The sequence below is a fragment of the Rhineura floridana genome, chromosome 1 (genome assembly GCF_030035675.1).
Source record: "Rhineura floridana isolate rRhiFlo1 chromosome 1, rRhiFlo1.hap2, whole genome shotgun sequence".
NCBI lineage: Eukaryota > Metazoa > Chordata > Lepidosauria > Squamata > Rhineuridae > Rhineura > Rhineura floridana.
In genome coordinates this window covers 40,395,127-40,415,075 of record NC_084480.1, presented here as the reverse complement: position 1 = coordinate 40,415,075, position 19,949 = coordinate 40,395,127, and positions in this window count along the sequence as shown.

Here is a 19,949-nt window from a genome sequence, read left to right as displayed (position 1 = left end):
GATTCTGTTGTTGGGCTGGTGACCAGTAGGCATTACTGTCTCTAGTTGTTTTCCATGAAGCCTGCAAGTTTGAAGACGTAACTGTGGTTAAGGGGGAGTTATGTCTATGCCCTGTCTGGGAACGGACTGCCAGGGCCGTTGCTATGGTAGCCATCTGATAGCGACTGGGAAAGTTCTAACAGAGTCTGTGTGTTGTCGTCTTCTGAATTATGCCTCTGAGCTGAGAGGCTGTTTTCGTGTTTATCTATGGAGAGAGATGTACCAGAAGGGGGGTGACTGAAGAATCTCTATATGTATTTACTCCTAAGCCTCTGGCCTTAATGTCTTTCAATAAAGACTCTTAACATGCTCTGAAGAAGTTTCTTGCTCAACTTAACTCCAACGTAATGTATGCTGTTTCACACAACAACGCACACACGCCAACAGTGGTAGCAGAGGATGGTTGCGCTCCACAGCGCATTACACCAGAGTAAGTTGCTGGTCTGAACGGCAGACGGAGTTCCAGAGAGGGCAGCTTGATTGATTGAACCAGACGGAGGTGAGCAACATGGCTGTAAACCTGTCTGGGGGAGGCTTGCCGATGGAACGGCTTAATGAAAAGAATTATGGCAGCTGGAAGCCGAGGATGCGGGCTTTGCTGATAAAAGAGGATTTATGGGACACAATAGATGGACCCATTCCGGCGGTACTGACTGCGGCTTGGACGCGTAGAGATCAGAAGGCGCAGGCTTTTATACTTCTGGCTCTATCTGACTCTCAACTGCTACACGTGAGAGATGTTACAAACGCCAAGGAGATGTGGGACGTGTTGGAAGGCATTCATGTGCAACAGACCGCGGGATCTAGATTGTGTTTGGCACGGAAGCTGTATCAAATGCGCTTCACGGGTGAGTGCGGCATGAGTGAGCATCTCACGGAATTCAGACGCCTGTTTGCTGAGTTGACAGACCGAGGCATCGAACACTCTGAACTTCAGAAGACCTATCTGATTCTGGCTTCACTTGATGGGACTTGGAATAATATGGTCATGGCTTTCGAAGCCATGCCTGACGGAGGTTTGAACGTTGCGTTTATTGAGGAAAAGTTGACCCAAGAATGGCAGCGGAGACAGGAGGCGAAACGAGCCGAGTCGATGGAAGCTGTCAGGAAGCAAGAGGTGAAACATGCCGTGCCGAAGGATAATAAACAGGAGCAGCAACAGAGGCTGAAGGCTCGTTTTGTTTGCGGAGATCGATGACATCTCCAGTGGGATTGTCCAGTCAAGTGAAACTCCAGGGATGGAGGCTTGAAGCAGGGAAGTGTGAACTTTGTTTGTAAACAGAAGTCTAAAGACTTGGAACAAATTAACTGTATTCTTGACAGCGGAGCAAGCCATATATTAATCAAAGACAGGAGTCTGTTTTACACGTCTACAGATGAGCAGGACTTTGTTTTACTTGCTGATGGATCACGGAAATCCGTAAAAGTTAAAGGTCTGGTGAAATTTGACAAACTTGGAATAATGTCAGACTGTTTGTTTGTTCCGGAATTGGCTCATAATATTTTATCAGTTAGCAAACTGGTGAGTTGTAATTATTCAATTTTGTTCCACAAAGACCAATGTTTTATAATGAGGGGAAATGAAGTGTGCATGCAGGGAAGCCTTAATGATTCACAGTTTGTAATAAAGAGCAGTCAAGCAGGGTGTGCTGTGTTAAACGCTGAGGCACAGGTACATCAGGGCTGCGTCCATGAATGGCATCAAAGGCTGGGGCATGCAAACCTTGACACGATAAGGAAACCCCTTTGCACAGTGAAGACATGCGTTTAAGAGATTGTGGACAGTTAATGGATTGTAATTCTTGTAATCAAGCTAAAATGACTATTGCACCAATAAACCGGGAGGCTGAGAGAACCACAACAGCTCCATACCAGCTAGTACATGTTGATTTAGCAGGGCCAATAAATGCTTCACGAGGAGGTGCGAAATTCTTCATGGTACTGGTAGATGATTTTTCAAGATTTTGTCATGTTTTTCTGTTAAAGCATAAAAGTGAAGCTGAGCAGAAGCTGAAACTGTTCATTAAGAGAATCGAAACTCAACACTTGGTCACGGTGGGGGCTATACGCTCGGACCAAGGTGGGGAATTTACGAGTAAAGCATTGAGTGACTTTCTGGAGAGTAAGGGAATAAACCAGAATTTCACTGCTCCACACAGCCCGTTTTCCAATGGAACTGCTGAGAGAAAAAATAGGGTGCTTGGGGAAGCAATGAGAGCCATGCTGATGGATTGCAGTTTAGGGAATTCTTTCTGGGCAGAAGCAATTCTTTATGTGAATTACATTCACAACAGGGTGTTACACAGTGCTATTGGAATGTCTCCTTATGAGAAACTTACTGGCAGAAAGCCTAGAATACAACACATTCAAAAATTCGGGGCAAGGTGCTGGATCCACATTCCACAGGGAAAAAGGAGGGGCAAGCTTGCGCCCAGAGCACAGCAAGGTTTTGTTTTGGGATTTCAGAATGCATATTACAGAGTTTGGTGTCCAGAAACACAGCAGTTAATTCTGAGCAGAAGCATTAAAGTCTCAGAAAAGCCTTGGGATCAAAGGGAGACAGTCCGTCTTACAGGAACAAATGACACACAAACACAATCACAGAAATTTAAGCCAGATGTTGACATTAAAGTGGAAGGTACACAAATTCCTCTCAGAGATGCTTTGCATGAGCTCATTTCTGGAAAATGCAGATCAAAGAAATGAAAAGCAGAGGAAATGGATGATCCTGGGCACGCGATGACAAGCACAAGCACAAATGGGGGGGCAGAGAGAGCCGAAGCTCTAGTTCCTTTAAGACGCTCCACGAGAGCGAATTTAGGCAAACCGCCTGACAGATTTACTGTGGGGTTAATAACAAGTCCTGGAATGAATAACGTTGTAGACATGGATCCTGAGACACTTTATTTGACATGTGTTGAACCAAAGTTTGAGTGAATAAAGTTTTGAACTGTACTGAGATGTAATTTTGAACTGTACTGAACTGAAAATGTATGATGCAATGTACTGAAATGTATCGCAAGAGGTATTGTAGAAATGTATGACTGTATGACTATGTATTATGGAGATGTATTTCATGTGTATTTTGCAGTCTTAATGGAAAAAGGGGAGACTGTTGGGCTGGTGACCTGTAGGCATTACTGTCTCTAGTTGTTTTCCATGAAGCCTGCAAGTTTGAAGACATAACTGTGGTTAAGGGGGAGTTATGTCTATGCCCTGTCTGGGAACGGACTGCCAGGGCCGTTGCTATGGTAGCCATCTGATAGCGACTGGGAAAGTTCTAACAGAGTCTGTGTGTTGTCGTCTTCTGAATTATGCCTCTGAGCTGAGAGGCTGTTTTCGTGTTTATCTATGGAGAGAGATGTACCAGAAGGGGGGTGACTGAAGAATCTCTATATGTATTTACTCTTAAGCCTCTGGCCTTAATGTCTTTCAATAAAGACTCTTAACATGCTCTGAAGAAGTTTCTTGCTCAACTTAACTCCAACGTAATGTATGCTGTTTCACACAACAACGCACACACGCCAGCATCTGTCTGATTGTTTTGTGTATCACCATGAAAATTTAGAGGGTTGTTAAGCAAGCATTTCTGAGTTCAGGACTATAAGTTTTGTAAGATTTTCTTTTCAGTTCTCTCCGTTTCTCATTTTTCCAATTTTAAATTCAGTTCTCCAGGTTCCTATGGAAATTTGATATCTTTTAAAAAAATCCTCATGAACTTTCTTCAACATTTTAGTGCAGTTTTCTTCCAATAAACACACTTTTGACAGATGTATACATTTTTGCAATTACTCCTAATATAATGCATTTTTGTATGTTATTTTCATTAATATTATCATTATACACATTCCCCCCCCAATATATGTGTTTTTTGAAAATATTATTTGGTTGGAGAACTGCATTGCCAAATTAGGACATGTATGTTTGTTGAAGGATGACTGAGTTTTAGTTCTTATATTGTTTTTGAAAGCACAACTTTCATAAATTGATTTTAAATGTGACCTGAATCAAATGTCTCCCCATCCCTGCTCCCAGATATCTGTCTAGATTTACAGCATTAAAGAATCAAGATTCATGTCATTTTAGAAAGCTGAATGCTAGAATATTCTAAAACCCTCCTAGTTTAAAATGATATGATTCTAAAGCACTTGGTATAAATATGAAAGTTAATCACTTAGTATCAAATGGCTGAGCTCTTTGGTCAGAGTTTCAGTCTCTCCTGGCAAAATTTACCAAGGTTAATGGCATTTCCTTTGATTAAGTATCCAAATATAGCTGCAGATATATAATCCCTTTGCAAAATGCTGACACAGGAGAATAAAAAGAAAGCAAAGGTCTCCTAGTCTCAGTAGTAAAGCCCATTTTACTTGAAGTAAACTTGGATTTCAGGTTGTTGGGTACTGTGGGCCTGACTAGTCTTTCCTTCCCCTGACCTTGAAAGGTATGTGAAGAGTAGATGGGAGAAGGAGGGAGTTCATTCCTTCTCTTTGCCCCACTCTTCCTCCACCACCACCCTGATGAACTGTCCAAGGTGTTTCAGCTTCTTGAAAGTTCAGACTAAAACCCAGAGTGGATTTGACTGCCCCACTGATGTGGAGCCACCAGCTGCTACTGGAAGAACCAATCAGCTATGCCACATATGCACGGGCATACTTTTCTCTTCATTGAAAGTGCCTGTTAAGACCATCACTCAAGATAAAGGATAGGTTTACTACAGAGAGGGGGGGGGGACCAGCGGTGCTGCTTATACAAAGGTGCTTTTGTTTTAGGTGGGACATGGGATGCTGGCAGCAGACAGGGACAGGACATGAAAAGGAATTGACAGCCTTTCCTAGGTCTCTCTTTGTTTCCTTTTTCTTCTTAGTACTCACATCTCCCTTTCTGTGCAAACAGGCAGCTTAACTAAGTGAGTCAACAAAGGGAGGTAGCCTGCCATAACAGCATCCAACATCTGCACCAATCCCGAAACAACAACACAGCAAAGAAGTAGAGAAAACACCTGTCTAAGCACAATGTTTCACAATGCTCTGACAGAAGGAAGTTTGCTAAAACAAGGTATGTGAAGAAGTCCCTCTCCTCAATTGAAGGAGGGGGGATTCCTGGGAGAGAAAATGTTCACTAAGAAACACCAGATCCAGACTTTGTAGGGCAGGAGTATGGAACTTTAGGCCTGGGGGCTGATTGTAGCCCTCCAGGACTCTCTATCTGGGCTTCCAAAGACTCCTGATGACCCCCCCTCCCCAGGACACCTCTCACTGGCCCTAATTCATGTCCAGATGGTTTTTTTTTTTTACTGGCCAGATTGTGTTGTTGAACTATGGTATAGCCTCTTGCTTGTCTAGATTGAGGATAGAGAGTGGTATATGAGAAACTAGCCTACTATTACAAAGGTACAATTTGCATTTGTTGCTCTGCCCACTTTTGCCTTTGGTCCCTCCCACTACTGGCATGTGGCTGCGGCTTTTGATCAGTTTATTAAGGAAGAACATTACAGCAGTCAGTCCCCGAGGTTCTCATAGAAGGCATCTGGTTGACCACTGTGAGAACAGGATGCCGGACTAGATAGGCCACTGGCAGCAGGCTCCTCTTGCGTTCTTATGAAGCTAAGCAGGTCTGGGTCTGGTCAGTGTCTGGATGGGTGACTATCTGTGAAGTATATGTATGCTGCCTGGGGTTCCATGATAAAACAAAGGTGGGATATAAATGAAAGAAGAAAAAATCAGGGGTAACTGATAAAAAGCACTTCTGATCACCACTGTCTCAGGTGCGACAGGGCTCAGAGCAGAAGCCCCATGGAGTACAGAGAGGATCTGCCCCGTGGGCCCCGAAAAGAGGAATAAATTATCTAAATTAATGTTGGCAATCTTACATTGGATGACAAAGGTGGCAACTATTTGATCATTTCAATTTCAGCAATAGATTTTAAGAAACGTACTCAAATTAATTAATCAATTTACTTGAACAGAGATGGAAAATCACAGGGAACCATTTATATCCTCCCAGACTAAAGAGCACAACATCGAAATCACAGGAGTGGAACTAAGGACACAGTTTGAGCCAAATGGGCACTTGGAGACGCTCAGTACTATAGAAACCCATAAGTCATACTTTCCAGAAAAGCCTTCAAGGACTGTTTACATCACGTTTGCTGCCTTCTGCATTATGGCTGCTGTTTTAAAATATTTCTGCTGGTTGTTTTATCTTTTTTGTTTTATTGATGGTCAATGCTGACATTTACTTTTTTTAAAAACTTGCAACCCCCTCTGAAATTTTATATAAACAGCAATATATATAAAAAATAGAATACAATAAATACAGTAACCAGTTCTGTTTTTCTGTTATTCCTATGCTGTTGTTTTAGGGCAGCCTTCATCAATCTGGTGCTCTCCAGATGTTGTCAGACTACTACTCCCATCAGCTGACTAGGGCTGATGGGAGTTGTAGTCCAACAACATCTAGAGGGCACCAGGTTGGCAGAAGCTGTTTTGGGGATTTAGCTAAATACTATCCATTTCAAAAAAGCAGGAGGAACTGTATTGTGTGCAATGATACATATCACCCAGCAGCAAAGAGTGTGCCATCCATGCTGATTTCTTCATCCTTCTACTTGCTGTGTAGACTAATGGGGATCACCAGTGTTACTGTGTCCTGGGAGAAGATAAGTGCCCAGATTCAGGATATCAAGTCTGAGAGGCAGGAGTCCCCTCTTATATCAGTAGACCCAGCAGATTTACCTGGCGGTAACAGCAGCAACAACAGCACTGTGATCAGTGCTGGATGGCTTAGAACTGCCATTTAAATTTTTTAGAATACCTCAATATAGCATCAGTCTGGGGCATTGTGGGAATATTTATTTTACATGCTCTGGTAACCTCACGTTTGGATTACTGTAATGCGCTCTACGTAGGGCTACCTCTGAAGACGGTTCGGAAGCTACAGCTAGTGCAAAATGCGGTGGCCAGACTGCTAACAAGAACGAAGCGGTCTGACCATATAACACCTGTTTTGGCCCGCTTGCACTGGCTTCCAATACGCTTCCGGGCCAAATTCAAAGTGTTGGTATTAACCTATAAAGCCTTATACGGCGCGGGACCTCAATATCTGTCGGAACGCCTCTCCTGCTATGAACCGGCTCGTACACTACGGTCTGCTACGAAGGCCCTCCTCTGGGTCCCGACTCATAGGGAGGCCCGGAGGGCAGTGACAAGATCAAGGGCCTTCTCAGTGGTGGCCCCCGAACTATGGAATAGTCTCCCCGAGGAGGTTCGCCTGGCGCCGACACTATCATCCTTTCGGCGCCAGGTTAAAACCTTTCTCTACTCCGAGGCATTTTAATTTTTTGTTAATGATTGTAATGTTTGTAATTTGATTTTAGCCTTTGCTGTTTTTAGATTGTGAAATTTGATTTTAGGCTGATGTTTTGTATTATATTGTATTTTATTGTATCTATGTTCACCGCCCAGAGAGCTATTGCTAGTCGGGCGGTATATAAGTTTTTAAAAAAATAATAAATAAATAAATAAATAAATAAATAAATAAATAATTTATTTGATTTATATCCTGCATTTCTTCCCAGCAGGAGCCCAGGGTGGCAAACAAAAGCACCCTAAAACCTCATAAAAACCGACTTTAAAATACATTAAAACAAAACTTCTTGAAAAACATTATTAAACATTAAAATCATAAGGCACCTGTAGATTGAGCTACATGGCATGAAGAGCCCAGGGCAAGCATGGTGGGCCCTGGAGGGGTGTGACGTTCCTGCTTATATTGTAAATATGGTAAGTACTGGTTATATAGAAGACATATGGTAAGTGGAGTGAAAGAGGAGGGGGAGTACATGAGCAGTAGAATGCTGGATGATTGGCTGAGCATTTGAATGGATGGGAGTATAAATGGAAGAATGACAGTTGAATCAGGGTGGTGAATTGGGTGGGGAATTGAGGAGGTGGATGGTGTTTGGTGTTGTTGTGGAGAGTGAGTTGGAGTTCTGAGGCAATTAATGAGAAGTAAAATACATGTCCAAACATATATGAAACCATAAGCTTGTCAACAAAGTAATTAAGTAATCTTGTTATTTCTAATACTAAATAAATATTTCTTGGTTAAACAAAAGTCTGATTCCTTCAGCTGGGAAACACAAACCAGGGGGGATAGCAAGTAACCAAGGCTGAACAGTTGTATCAAATGGTGGCAGCGGCAGAGGAAAAGATATTGTATCCAGTACTACAGAGAAACCCAGGGCTGTACGCTTCAGTGCAAGAGGCTGCAGGGGGGGTTGGGAATTACCTATACCCATAGACACAAGGTATCGAGATAGCCTGGCAGGGACTAAGGCACAGTCTAAAGGTTATAAGAGATACAGAGTGTTGGGTAGTAAGGCCTAGCAGGGGGATCTATTGAAATCTGTGCTAGAGCTGTAAAGGGTAAGAAGAAAACCTGACGTTCCTGTCTGCTGGTAGCCACAAGTGAGAGCTTCACAGGTGATGCTGGGGGAGGACGTCACAAGGGGCCCCAGCAGTTGCCCAAAGGTGCCACATGTTGCATCTGCATCTGGCAAGACTTCTTAAAAAATCATGCAGATGTACCCTTAGAGATTTTGCTATATTACTTTTTGTCGTCTTGCTGAAGCACATGATCAGAATTAGCTCTTGGTGGACTAAACCATTTCAGAAGGCAGCTTTTGGATCAAATGTCTGAGTGCTATCCCAAGTAAGAGGGGGGGGAACCCTCAGTGCACATGCAAAAACTAACAGGGAGAAGAAACATGGTTACAATCCATTTTCCATGTGGATGGGAGCGTATTGTTAAAAAGCGGTCCTCCATCATAGGATGAGCAGGCTTAATCTGCTTGGACCCACCCACTCATGTGCCTGGAATGTTGTCAGTGGCCTCTGCTTCATAGAAGATTGTGAATAAAGGATGACTCCAGGGAAGACCAAGGAGGAGGGCATGAAGTGCTGCCTGGATCACCCTGGCAAGTTATACTCAGTTGTATGAGCATTCATACTTGTATAAATTTGCATGTAAGTTGCCTAGCAATGGTGGCATCTTCTAGACTGGTGTTTTATTGCAGGCATGTTTTGCAACATGCCCTTGGCACATAATGCATTAGTGGTGGATTTATTCTACTTTATTAATTGTTCTGTGATGCTTCCCCAATGCCACCACGATTGATGTCAAGAGGGGCTATAGTGCAACAAAAGCAGGACAAAAAACTCCACCCCAAACAAATATTTGTGTATGAAAAGTTACGGGATTTCCACAGGATTGGAAACGAAGCAGTACGACTGCCCCAGAACTTTTGCAGATGCAAACAGTATTGAAAGCTGGATCACATATGAGCAGCCCAATTGCATTATGAGCACAAATCACCATGAATGCACAATAAAAAGGATGTCTGGATTGTGTATTAGGCAGCAAATAGACTGAAATACACACATGAAATCCCTCATTGTTGCCTGAATGCTATCATCCAATGACAGTTGTGTTATGTAATTCTCCTGATGGCATGTTTCAGCCACGAGGACACCTTCACAATGGCTTTTGGTGGTATACCATATTGAAAATGTGTTACATGATATGAAATATGGACTTGCATTTGTATACATGAGAGCACACAAATCTCGCTCCACTGCATTAAATATCCTGGTAAGACTGCCCAGAACACAGCCATCCTTTCAGAAACACAGAGATTTGCTTCAGCTAAGAGGGATGAAGAATCAGTTCCAAATATCTCTCAAGATCAAAATATTTTAGTAACAGAGGAAATAATCCAGTAAAAAAGCCCAAAGCACTTTTTTTAACCTTTTTTTTACAAATTGGCTATTACTGTAGTTGGTTTACAAGGTTCTCCAACTTAATTACCTATTAAGCCAATATCTTCCAATCTACAATGAAAAATATACTTAATGATAGTGTACCCTTTTCTTAATACCATACCATGAAGTAATTACAAACCTAATTGATTGGATTGAAACACATACAGACCATTTCTTTATCAATTGAGATAACTGTGAATGCCTGCAATGAAGATGCTCTGGATAGTGACTGCCTGCAAGATGTTCTAGGAAGAACCGCTGGGTTCTGAGCAGAAGAGTCAAATTATCCTTATACTAAACTCCAAACCCAAGCTGGATGGTTTTAGGCAGCATTATTAATTATTTTTCAGAACTACATTACAACTCATTCTTAAGTCTTCTGTCTAGGAATCAGGGACAAATTCAGTTCATTTCACATTTTACTGCAAACCTATATAATTCATACTTCCTGAAATAGTATGCCAACTCAAATGCAGCTGTTTCACACTTCTTTGAATTTTCTGATACAGTTCTCCATACAAATAACATGTACAAAAATTCACATATTTGATGAAATTATACAGTAATACCTCAGTTAAGGAATCCTCCTGGAAGTTCCTTTTAACCAAGGCTTTTTTAAAGGTGAAACTGATCAGCCTTGCTTTGCTATGGATAAACTCTCAAGTCTATGCCTTTGTTTTAAGGTGCAACTGAGGAGCCTGTGTTTTTTCTTTGCTGGGGTGAAACTGACAAGTGTGTGTATTTGCTTTGCCTTAAAGAGATCTCTTGCTTTCTCCCTGGGCTGGGGAGGGATGGATCCAATGTGTTTCAGAGGGGGAGAGGGAGAGGGAGGGTGCTAGGTAGGCACCCTTTAAAGCCCCTGTTGAAGCTGCCCCCACCATCTATGAGTGGTTGTAGGAACCTATCCTTATTCTTTCCATGTTATTTCTATCTCTGGTACCAAAGTTTCAGTTAAAGAAGTAATGTCCAGGAACACATCTACTTTGTTAACTGAGGTATAATTGTATATAAAATACATATTTTAGTGAAAATTACATACAAAATGCATTATAAAATTGCTTGCAAAAGTGGGTGTATACACACTTGTATTTTTGCATACATAAATGTGTACTAGAAGAAATGCATTCTAAAATACTGATGGATTTTCATCAGGACTTTTTTTCTAATTGTAGAGGCATGCAAATTAAGAACAGCCTACAATCAATGCAAGCTAATTGCAATAGTTTTAGGGCCTGCATGATTTCCAGACACCAAGCCACTCTTAGAAGTAGTGCTAGTATATACACATCTTGTCAAAATGCTTCAGTGACTTTGGAACTGATTGTTAATACAGCCCATCTTATGAGTTGGATCCAACATTTCTGACAGGAGTGCTTGCATTGAAGGAAAGGAAAGTTTGGGTTGAACCTAATGTATTTAATCTCCTTTTCAATCAGTACTAATTAGAGAACTTTGTATCATTAGGTGAAGAAGAGTCTTGTAGCACAGTGCATGGTCTAATAAAGATTTCATGTCCAGAAGCAGGGTTTATCTAGGCTAATCATATGTTTGACCTCAAGGTTAATGCTTGACTATATAAATAAGGGATGGGGAACTTCCAGCCTGCAGGCCTAATCTGGCCTCACAGAGGTCCCAATTCAGCCTGCAAGGCCATTTTCCCCAAACCACACTCACCTGCCCTACGCCTGATGTCATATATGACATTAGGTGTGGGGTAAGTAGAAATGTGGCTGCCAATGCACAAATGGGAGATTTAAAGTGTGGTCCCTATTGTGTATTGGCAAGGGAAGCTGTCACCACCTATTACCTGCTAGGCAATGACTTCAAGCCTGTTGAATGAGTTGCATGACCAAGTTCCCCAATGAAAGCAGGCTTGGAGTCAGGTGGTAACTTCAAGCCAAACTTGGCTTCTCTTTTGTACCACAGCTTGTCACACTACAAAGGAAAAACTGGTCACCTGGCATCATAGTGATGACAGGTGACTTGACAAAGTGGTCCATCAGAGTTGGTGGAACCCAGAATAAAGTTCCCTGATATAGGTGATATTGCCACAAGACATTCATCTTCATTGGCTCATGTTCTGTGAGGAAAGAACAGTGGAAGAAATGAGCCCTAGTCAAGTGTTACTTGCGCCCATGTACATCAACATGAGAGCAAGGAGCAAGGCTGTACTGAGTAGTCCCACCCCCGCTATTACATGCTGCTCTCCTGACTTCTGCATGTACAGCACAAACATCAGTAAGGAGAGGTCTTTCATGGGTATACTTGTATATGTGAAGGACTCTGAGATCTGGAACCCTCAATGACTGGGGTCCAAGGATAGAGTCTGAAGACACATGAGGCCACCATCTTGCTGAAGCTAAGGATCTCTTGGTAGTCAGAGCCTGGATCACTAACCATCTGGGGATTGTATGTACACTGCTTTAGATTCCGTGATGGAAGTCAGGTGGGATATAAATGTAATAGAATAAAATGAATAAATATAATCAAGGGGAAGCCTTTGTATTTACAAGTACAAAGGCCCCCTTCCTACACACATTTGCACTACATGTGCGGGCATTGGGGGGGAGCATGTGACATTGGAGGCAGCGCTACTTGCTCTCACCAATGAAACTTTGGGTCTAGCAGTGCTTTGGGTTGGTTTTTTATTTTTTGTAAAAAAATGAGGTGCTGCTCCTCATATATTGATAAAAGTGCCACACATGCCAGCAAAAAAGGGCTGCCATGCTCCATACCTGTGAGTACTGTCACAAAAAAGTCCTGGGGTCTATATGATGAACGTGACACTCACCACATTCTTAATTTAGAGAATATTTAAAGGTAGTCATATTTCAAGCTGTGAATATATACTCATTATAAAACACAAGGTTTAGGTCTGTTCTGAAGAACTATCTTATACAATCTGTAATCATCATACATTTTAAAAAAGGTAAAGGTGTCCCCGCACTTGTAGTGCGAGTCGTTTCCGACTCTTAGGGTGACGTCTTGCGACGTTTTACTAGGCAGACCGTATATATGGGGTGGGATTGCCAGTTCCTTCCCTGGCCTTTCTTTACCCCCCAGCATGTGCCGGGTACTCATTTTACCGACCACAGATGGATGGAAGGCTGAGTGGACCTCGACCCCTTTTACCGGAGATTTGACTTCCTCTTTCTGTTGGAATCGAACTCCGGCCGTGAGCAGAGCTTCGGCTGCGTTCCACTGCTTACCACTCTGCACCACATTTTACCTCCACTTAATTCACTAATTCTTCAGAAGTTTTTGATTTTTTAAAAAACAGAACACAACAGAATCAACTTGTTTTTTGTTTGCCTGCTTTTGTCCAAAGGTTTTGGACTCTTGAGCATGACAGATCTAAACTGAGGCAACTCTCAAAGGAATGAGAGTGGGAAAATTCTTTTTGACACTTTTCTTTCATATCTGAAGCAAGCATTAAGTCCTATCTTGTGAACTTCAGAAGGTTCAGAGGTTGGGCTCAGCTAAATATCCAGAAGTGAGACAGCTAATCTAAAACTGATCTAAACTGCTTAGGGCTGTCAAATGAGTCTTATCAGAAGTAGGTCTCTTGAGAAATTTGCTATTTAGAGCTCTGTTATCAATAACCAAGTGGGGGAAAGGCAGCCTTTGTTTATGGTATTTGTCACTTGTATCCCTTGACTACAGGCACCTGAAGTAATTAGAATGAAACATTTATTTTTGTATAAATTTAATGTACAACCTGGCTTTCTTCCAAGGAGCTAAAAATTGCATTATGTGGTCTTCCCTCCCGTTTTTATCTTCACTACAGCCTTATAAGGTAGACCAGGCTGAGAGGCAGTAACTAGCCCAAAGTCACCCAGTGAGCTTCATGGCTGAGTGCAAATTTGAACCAGGTCCTAGTCCCACACTCTAACCATTGTACAGCATGAGCTCTCAACACTTAAAATGCAGTCCAACAGAACAACCATCAAGCAGGGTTTTAAAAAAACCCTCTAGTGATCCAATAAAGCAAACAAAACTGACAACGTAATGATGCATTTCTGGGATTCCGTTTATATAATCAAGCCCCATCTGCACTATATGTTTAATACAGTATCATATCACTTTAAACAGTCATGGCTTCTCCCAAAGAATCCTGGGAACTGTCATTTGTTAAGGGTGCTGAGAGTTGTTGGGAGACCCCTATTCTCCTCACAGAGCTACAGGTCCTGGTATGGTTTAACAGTCAATCCCTCTTCCCAGGGAACTCTGGGACTGTAGTTCTATGAAGGGAATAGGGGTCTCCTAACAACTCACAGCACCCTAATGAACTACAGCTCTCAGGATTCTTTGGGGGAATTCATGACTGTTTAAAGTGGCATGATAGTGCTTTAAATGTTTAGGGCAGGTGACGCCTCGTGCTGAAATCAACTGAGAGCAAGGAGTGGCATCTCTGATGAATGAGAGGCTCTTGGCACACCCCTGTTCTGTCTCAGAGCAAGTGACCAGGGGAAATAGCTGGCAATATGCAACCTCCCAAATAACTGCCCTGAAGGCTCAGGGATCTTCCAGAGCAGCATTCTATTAATAGTAAGCTATTGCCCTTAGAAAGAGAGCCAGTGTGGTGTAGTGGTTAAGGTGTTGGACTACGACCTGGGAGACCAGGGTTCAAATCCCCACACAGCCATGAAGCTCACTGGGTGACCTTGGGCCAGTCACTGCCTCTCAGCCTCATGAAAACCCTATTCATTGGGTCGCCATAAGTCGGAATCGACTTGAAGGCAGTACATAGTACGTTGATCTGATAACAACCCTATGTAACTCATGTCTGAAAACAATCTTGGGCACTTCATGAACATATATAAAGCACATTAAACTATAGGAGGACAAGGATAGCACTGTAGATCTCCCAACAGTGAGACCTGATTGTTCAAGACAATGATAGGCTATCACTAGCAGCTGCAGATGAACAAAGACACTTTGGGGCAAAAATGTTGTTGGGATTGCAGAGGAATGCAATTGATTTGTAACAGTTACACACTGCAGAATCTTCTTCCTTTATCTGGCAAGAAAATAAACCTTTAGTACCATGCCACTGGCCTGTCTTTCCAGTAATCCGAACCCAGCTGTGCTGCTATTTTGCAGTTCTATGTATAGCCTTGGGTTCCTATATATTATTTGGGCTCATTCTCCAGCTTCACAAACTAATGCTATGTTTTTCTTTCCTATTGTGTGTGTGGGGGAGAATACCTTATGGCATTTGTATGCAGTATGGGAAAAGTCTTAACTTTTTGTTATTGCTTGTGGCTTTTCTTTCTACAAACAAATCTGTCTTTGTCTAATCAGTGAACAATCTTCTAAAATAGCTACCTAGTCTAACTGATCTCTCCCTCTCTCCAAAGTTTGCAGACTCTTTATGTTGCAGTCTGCAGTAGCTAGGCTGCATTTTGCTAGAAAAGCATTTCAGCAAGTATCTCGAAAGCATAAGCAAAGTGATGAAGAACGCCTACTTCAAACAGATTTTGATAAATTACCTTTCAGTAAGCACTTTCCTGGAATGACATCAGCAACTCACTACCCTTCATGATGCCCCAAATGTTTAGCTGAAAACATTTTATTAGGACCAACAGAGGCTTTGTTCCTTCTCCCACAACAGTTTAATAAGCAGCCAATTGGCACATGATGACAAATGGCACATTGACTGCTGTGACTTGTTGTATTATTTTATATCAAGATGTTTAAAACAATGTCTGTATATCTACTTATCTATCCATACACAAACATGGAGGCAAACATATATACACACACAGTTGAAAGCTTGTTATAGTGCAGGGGTCGGGGGGACAAAGGATGTACCCACATTATAGGGCTTCTGCACTGTAAGAGTTAAAGTACAGTACTGGTTCCCAGAGAGGCAGAAATTCAGCCACTGCTGCCACTCAGCATCTAAGCGGAAAGGAAGAAGCAGGAAGGGTAACAGAGAGGGGAAAACAAGTCACCGTAACAATAAAGCTCCACAGACAGTAATGTAAGAACTTGAAGAAGGCTCAAGCGGTAAACACCCCTTCGGAAAAAACTACTAGGAAGAAAAAGGGCATGAGGAAAGGGAACATCAGGAAAGAGATTTTTGACAACACTGAGAGGAAAGAAGACTCAGAAACACCCAGAAGTAAATGGAGGACTTGCCAGGGGCAAGGAGCAGAGAGGATGAAAAAACAAGGTATAGCAAACAGAAAAATAGGGTGTACGGTATTTTACTCATGAGACATGGTCACACCCATGGTATATGCAATTCCATGGTACAATGAGACATATATAGAGCTTCTACTATATCTATATATCTATATGCACACACATACATGAATGAGATCCTGTTTGGGGCATGGCGAATAACTTGTGGGTGCCCAGTGTTTTGTTTTTAATAGCAGACCTGAAGATAGATCACAAATAGGGAGTCAGAGAATTCTGACAAAAACAGAAACAAAAATTGCTGATCTTTGCTTATTCGTCCCATGTCTGGAACAGAAATCAATCCAGCAAATACCATCGACATTTACTACTTTTGTTACTTTCAGTCCACAACAATACGTGATTAATTATCTTTTTCCTCATTTGCATTGCGTTTCATTTGCATTGAAATAATAAATGAATGGGGTGGAATAGCATAATGACAAAGTAACTCATGCAGTTTACATAATTTCTGTACTTTACATAATTATGTAAAATTACATGATTTCACCACAGTGGACAATGAGATGAATAATGTTTTTGGCAGAAGATGAACTGCAGTAGAATGGAAACAGTGCTGCATGTGATGAATACGGGGTGGAACAGAAAATGATACCTTCTTACATCCCTGATCATAAATTGGTTATTTCCAGAAGTGAGTTGCCATATGGTGCACAGGCTGCTGCATGAGGAAACACAACTACAAAGCCCACTTGGATGCAGTTTATTGAATCACAACCAATACTGAAAACATCACTTCACCTAGCCACTTTAAGTGATAACCAGAAATAAATCCCAAATAGATTAATTCTAATCATGTTTCATTAAACATGAAAAGAAAGGTCTTGCAATGTTCTCTGAAAACAGGTGACAGACGTTGATGCCGGGCTCCCGGGGTAATAAGAACCTGAGAAGAGCCTTGTTGGATCTGATCAAAAGTCCATCTAGCCTAGCATCCTGTTTGCCACAGTGGCAAACTAGGTGCCTTCAGGAAGTCCTCGAGCAGGGTATAAAGGTAATAGCCCTCTCCTATTGCTGCTCCCCCAGCAACTGGTACTCAGAGGTAAATGTCATCTGAACCTGGAGGTTGTATATAGAAATCATGACTGTTGTTGTTTTCATTTATTTGTGGCTTACAACAGCAAAAATTATGAATGTCTTGCAAAAGGTTAAGAGTCATAAAGGCACAACATAGAATCAAAGCAATACATTCCGATAAAACCAGCGGGCAGGACTAGATATTACAGGGAGGAAGATTTCAATAAACTATTGGGAGAAACTTCCTAACAGTAATAGCTGTTTAATAATGGAACAGATTTCCTTGGGTGGGAGTGGGCTCTCCTTCACTGGAGGTATTTAAGCGGATGCTGGATAGCAGTTTTGCAGGGATGCTGAAGTTGCAACCTGTGTTGCAGATCCTGTATTGAGCAGGAGGTTGGACTAGATGTCCTCTGAGGTTCCTTCAACTCCATAATTCTATGGCTGAAGCCATCTAAACTAGTGCCCATTCTTTTTGCCAGGATTTGGGTTCCTTTTTGTTCTCATATAGGTAAGGAATTAATTTTGTAATAAAAGGCTCATTAATGAGAAAGGCCTCAGTTCATGCATTTTGGGTGACAACTCACTGTCCCAAAGCACCACAACAAGGCTCTTCCTTTCCAGTAGCAGAGAGAGATTTATTCAAGAGGGCTCAATACAGGTTCAGCAGTAGGCTTGGGTTATAGGGGGTTGCGATACAAGAGTCTGAAAAGCTGGGTTCAGAGTTCAAGACTAAGCGGTGGCAATAAAGAAGTCCCAACAAGTTGCCACACCCTTCCCGCCTAGCTTTAAAAGAGCAAGGTGTGGCAAGCTCACTTGTGCAACTCTCATCCCATATTAGAAGACTGTGCTTGTACGCAGGCACTTCTGCAGGGGTGGGAGGGCTGCAGTTGCTCACGTTGACAAAAGCAGCACTGAGTCCTTGGAGAGGGAACAGTGACCTGCTGCACTGGCTCCTCCTTCTGCCACCCCTCCTGTCTGGTCACCAACTTCCCAGTGAAGTGTTGTGCTCTGGGTGGGGTGGGGACAAGAGCTGGAGGCTCTGCCATCCCTTCCCTAACATCCAGAGGCAAGGGGGTTGGGTCCTCATCCTCCCCTCCTGGTTTGTCCCAGCTCACTCGTGCCCACTGCTTCCTCCTCCTTGTCTGTCAAACACTGCCAGCCCAGCCCCGACTCGGACCTGCAGGGCTCATGATAGGTACAATACGGTGAGAAGACAGTTGTACTCTCCTGCCATCAAAGGTTTCTGAGCCATGCCCATTATTCACCATAAGAAGTGTTTAAATACAGCCTCTCTAGGAGGCAGGAACAGAGTCCAAGACTGTACCCTTTCAGTTGTGGCCAGTCTTCCACACTGCTTAGCCCATTTTCCCTTGAGAGATATGGGACTGGGCTGCGGAGGACCTCTGTTGGATTCTCTCGGCTCATGCTACCCTTGGCACCAAGATAGAAATTCATACCTTTGCATGGGTTGGAGTTTGGGTACAGGGGACTGTACAATTTGTGCACAAATGTAATCAGAATAAACTTCTCCAGACAGTATCCGCACAACATTGGTATTTATAAGAAATGTGTTCAAATGTAGCAAGGGCAGTAAGATCATCAGGCCATTGCATAATAGACGGTGGGTGTTTATCTTTCCAAGCTCAAAATATGTCTCTTAGCAACCATAAAGGCTCACAAAATCCACTTTTTTTTTTTTGGACATTTGGATGGCATATATCGATTTACGTGTTTAAATTAAGATGAATGTATTGACAGTTATTGTATTTTCAATGTGATGGGGTTTTGTTCTCTTTTCTCTCACCCTTTCCTTGTTTTTCTTTCTCTTTTTTTCCTTTGTTAAATTTGTTATATATAAAAAAGAAAGAATAAACTTCGCCAGATGCTGACTGCTCATCATTAATCAACTAGGCTGAAACAAGAACAGCCTGAAACAGATATACCAACTGCATTGGGTTTTAAATTTTGATGATGGTTGTTGAACTTCTTTATGATTTTGATGGCTTTTGTAGTTAGGATTTCTATCTATCCAACAACTATATATCCAACTATTGCCACAATATTTTACTTCAATGGGTGCATGGGATAAACCACATTCCACTTCATGGTATGTTAACTTTCTTTTATGGGCTCCTGCTACTAAATGTTAATGATGATCATCTCACTTTATTGGGAAAAGCCACAATGAATTAGCACTTCAGCTTAATCAAGAAAACTGAGAGAAGAAAGAGCAGCGTGTAAGTACCTGAACCATTTGAACTGTTAGAGGGCTGTAACTTCTTATTACTTAAATTTCTGATCACAGTTTAGAATGCAAACATGACTAACAGCAATGGAAAATGATTTGGAAGAATGTGTTTCTTAGAGATAAGGACCAAGTATAATAACATTTAAAATTAATATTAACATTCTTCTTCAAACACTAGGGATAGAGTTATCCCCCTCTGTATTTAGAAAAGAGATTATGGTAGTTGATAGCTTTCTTGTAATTAAGTTTCAAGATTTGTACATTTATGGAAAGGTTACTAATTTTATATTTAGCGTTTAGCTTGATATGGAATTTGATATTCAAATAACTGAAACCCATAGCTAAAACCAGTGGTAGTAGTACTAATTTATTTATTTATTATTACATTTATATCCCACCCTTCCTCCCAGAAGGAGTCCAGGGTGGCAAACAAAACATTAAAAACACTCTAAAACATGATAAAAACAAACTTCAAAATATATTAAAACAAAACATCTTTTAAACATATTCTTTTAAAAAGGTTAAAAAACATATTAAAAAGCAATTCCACCACAGATGCGGCCTGGGATAAGGTCTCAACTTAAAAGGCTTGTTGAAAGAGGAAGGTCTTCAGT